Genomic DNA, 4,132 nt, shown 5'->3' with positions numbered 1-4,132 from the left:
TCTCCCTCTCGAGCTCTGGTAGTGGAAAAACAGATCTCAGCCTCTTTCCTTTCTGCCCTATTGCCAGAGAAGTCTCCAGGGTGTGAGTGGAAATGAATATCAAGATCAGGCTCTTCTGCAAGGTGAGCTCAGTGACACTGAACATAACTTTTATATCGGGAGCAGGCACAGATTCCCAAAGTCAGCACACCCCGTTTATTGCAGGCTGTTACAGATGCTTCATCCTGACACCAAAATAACTGTGCAAGATTTCCTGAAGGAAAAATGATAAAACTCTCCACAAGCATGCCTTCTTCCTTGCATTTTTAATGGATTAATTTGCATGTATTCAAACAACCAAATATCTGTGCCAGGGAAAGCCCAATCCCCTGTATCTGTTTCTCTTTTCTACACTAGCACAAATGACATGAGGCTTAGGAACATGGTCAGCACTGCAGGAGGAGGATTACAGCATGTGAGTCCTCGTTTGCAGGCACCTTACTACACTGAGAGTCTCACCAAAACGCTGTTGACATGACAACCTCACTGATCTTCTATGAGACCAATAGACAATCCCATTCTAAATCCAGGTCCTACCATAGTTCCCTCACCAGGGATCCAGAGGCACTTGGTGGGCTGCCTGTCTTCAGAAGGGAAACAAACATTTTACATATGTTTGTTACATGGTTAATTCTATGCTCACCTCCAGTTAGGTATCTTTGTGGCAAGTGATAAATCTCTATCAATAAGGCACAAAATCTCCCAAGTATGTGGCACAAGCTTGTAGAGATACATTTCAAAAGTTATTGTAGCCCACGCCAACCACAGCCCTTATCAGCTGCATCCCTGAGTCTGTGCCTCAGCTGGGATTTCCTCCCACAGTCCCATGAGCTCAGTCAGCCTCTGGAAAAATCACTGTCTTGTAAACTTGTGTTTTCTTTGTCATTCAAGTGAGCTGCTATTTCTGGCATAACTACTGTTTCCATGGCTACACCAGCTCATAAATAGGGTCAGAAACCTTGGAGATGTTTTTTAAGTGATTCCTTGGAACAAAATATAATCTGGCTGGAGGTGATTAAGCTCCTGAGTTTTCCTTTGAGGCCATAAGGACTGCACTCCTGCTACCACCTGGACACCATGGTTTCTGGTGCAGCTCTGCTCTGGATCAAATAGCAACTGTTGGGGCCAAAAAAGTTGGCACTGGCTTTCCTGGGGAAGAAAAGCCTGGGCAGGAAGGGACAGGGACTGGGTTCTCAGTCCCTGGGCAGAACTTGTCATCCATCTGGTGCAGCGGCCAGACACGAACATGAAGCAGGCGCCTCTTGCTCTGGTAGGAAGCTGTGCACCCACAACTCTGCAAAGTAAATGCCACCCACTTTGTGAGGGGAAGGGAGAGAAAGAGTATGGATGGAGAGAGAGGACTGATAATCCTAGGAGATAAGAAAGAACATGAGAAGTGGGGCCCTTTAGGGAGTTTCTGTCACGTTTTGTCAGCGGTAAAAAAAATATCTTCATGTGACACCATGGGATTTTTTTTCCCACAGTCCACTTTTTGTTAAAGGGAAACGAGACAGATTTCATTGGGAAAACAGGAAAACAAAGGGAGTATTTTGAAAACAAACAGCCTGAACATATGTAAATTTTTAAGCCTCAGGAAAGAGCACTAGAAGGCTGTACAGCTGATTTCTCCAGCAACTTTACCTACATAGAAGAAGGCAGAAGGGGAGGGAGAGCCCCTGGAAACCTGTGTGCAGCAGATGGAGGCATGGGAATGAGCAGCAGGGATGGGAGTGAGTTTGCTGCCAGCAGGCTGCACCTCTTTATATCCACACAAGCAGGTCCCTGCCCACAGTAATCACTTCTGCTGTCAGATGAGGATGAGTGCAATCAATCTTCACACATTTGTATACAAGTTCTAGTCATCACAGGGAAAGAGAGGATGCCAACAAGATGCTGCCCCCGTTCTCTTTCCTGTGCCCAGAAATTACTGCACAAGCCTCTGAAAGCTGTGTGATTGTCTTAAATGTGTGGGAATGTGTGTTTGCTCCTTCTCTGCTAGATTGAAAGCCTCTCAGCTACATCTAGGATTTACTTCCCAGCTTCTCAGTGCCCACTCAAGGGCTAGGACCTTATTGATTTTCTCAATGTAAGCTAAGAGTCTCACTGAAGGATTTATCTTGTCTAACTTCAGCCATCTGAAAGGTCAGAGGCCTCAGCTATGAGACTCTTGCTCAGCACCAGCGCAAGAGTTCCCTGGTGTTCCCTGGTGTTCGCTGCCAGGGTCTGTCACGTCAGTGAGAGACTGTCCCTTCTTGGTCACACACAGTCACACCCCTGGCTGGCCTGGCTGCTCCAAAATCCCCTCTTCCAACCCCACCCAAAGAAAAATCCCATCCATCATAAACAAACCCACACTTTGGTTTCCTTCTGCCCTTGTGTTGCTCTGATTCTCCTGCTGCTCCTCCACTTACTGGGATTATTTTCAGTCCTGCCAGCCCTGATCTTATGCAGTGAGGTGGATGCTCAACAAGGGTAAGTGTGAGGTGCTTCTCTAGGGCCAAGAACCCCTGAGCGTTGTTAAACTTGTGGTTATACCTCCAACCAGTTACAGACCATGGCTGAGGCACTACTGCAGCTGAGGATGAGGATGATCTTCCAGCACCTTTTTGCAGGACTCTGGACCTCCTCTTTTCATCCTGAGACTGCACCAACTCTTTCCACATCTCTGACACTGATCTTCCAAGCAGTTACAGCAGGCTGTTAAAACACATGGGAGATACCAAGGACTGGGTATAAAATAGTAAGCATTACCACACATGGAGTTTTGATGGGCTGGAGTATGGGCTGAGCTCTAGCTCTGGGGGCGCCTCACAGTAGCAATGCTACTGGTACCCGGATGAGACCTAGCTGTTACCTCAGCCCAACACCTTGGATCTCAGGAGTGACTTCTTGGCCACCCACGTGCAACACAAAGGCTCCCATTCTCCCCCTGACTTCCCATCTGCTTCGCTAGAGCCCTGGCAGTGTCTCAGCAGCATTCCCTATGACTCCCTTGAGCGGACTCAGCTCTGTTGACACTGGGCTAGCTGCGTGCATACCTCTGTAAGGTGTGTCTTTGCCCCTGCAGCACCTCTGAGAAGTTTACTGGAAAGCCCTCCAGGCATTCACCAGCACAGGAGAGGGATAGGGAATCCTCCCTTCCCTGAAATGTGCAGACACATGTTCCCAAGAAGCAGCACCACTCAAAGGGCAGGCTATTTCTTTATTTCTCTTTGCTTCTCAGAGATGTCCTCCCAGAAGCTCCAGAGAAGCCACAACCTTCTTGCAGAAAGGGGCACATCACCCCTCAGGCCTGTGCCGAGGCTGTGCTGCTCCTCCAGACCTTGCTGGAGCTGTGCCTGCACAACTCTGGTCTCACAGTGCTCCCCTCGTTTCACCCCTGCCGTGTAGATGCCCGCCCACGACTGATGCCCTGATGTCACCTGGTGGCAGGGTATATCTGGAGGACAAAGGACACCTCGAGACTCTTTCTACTCAGGCTGGAGGACGGGAGTTGAATGATTTGCAAGAGGAGCCCTTGGCACTGTAAGTGTTCCCCAGGAGCTCAAAGCAATAGCAAGGGGGGCAGGGGGATTAAAAAGAAACTGTCTGAAAAACCCAGGGGAGAGAAAAGTCCAGATAAAACTCCATGGGGGAAAAATGTGGGGTTTTGTGCTTGGAGACTGTGAACAGATCCAGTAGCTGGGAGAAGTTGTGATTCTTGCGTGGTTGTTTTCTGTTTCCTCTATCATTAGGGCAGGTGCTGCTGCAGTGATTTTTCTCAAAGTTCCCCAGCTGTATGAGCAGGGGCTGCTCAGTTCCTCATTCTGGGCACCCCTCCGCTGGGGCTCCCTGGAACCCCCTTGGCTTGTGTCCTCAGCTGGCTGAGCCTGCATGAGAGCAGCACTGGGGGGCTGCCGAGGAGCAGCTGGGACAGGCAGCTGGTGTTTCCTGCCCCAGTGCCCAGCCACACCTGCAGGGCACACCACTGAGGAGCTTATAACGTTACTCTGCTGTTACTGAATCCCTTCTTTCAACGGGGATAGTCTTGCCAGTGATCCCCATTTGGGAATATACTTCTACTGGAATGAGTTTCCGTCTCTTAGAGTGCATC

The sequence above is a fragment of the Vidua macroura genome, chromosome 5 (assembly GCF_024509145.1).
Source record: "Vidua macroura isolate BioBank_ID:100142 chromosome 5, ASM2450914v1, whole genome shotgun sequence".
NCBI lineage: Eukaryota > Metazoa > Chordata > Aves > Passeriformes > Viduidae > Vidua > Vidua macroura.
The sequence above is the reverse complement of the archived record's forward strand: the minus strand, read 5'-3'. Positions refer to the sequence as shown.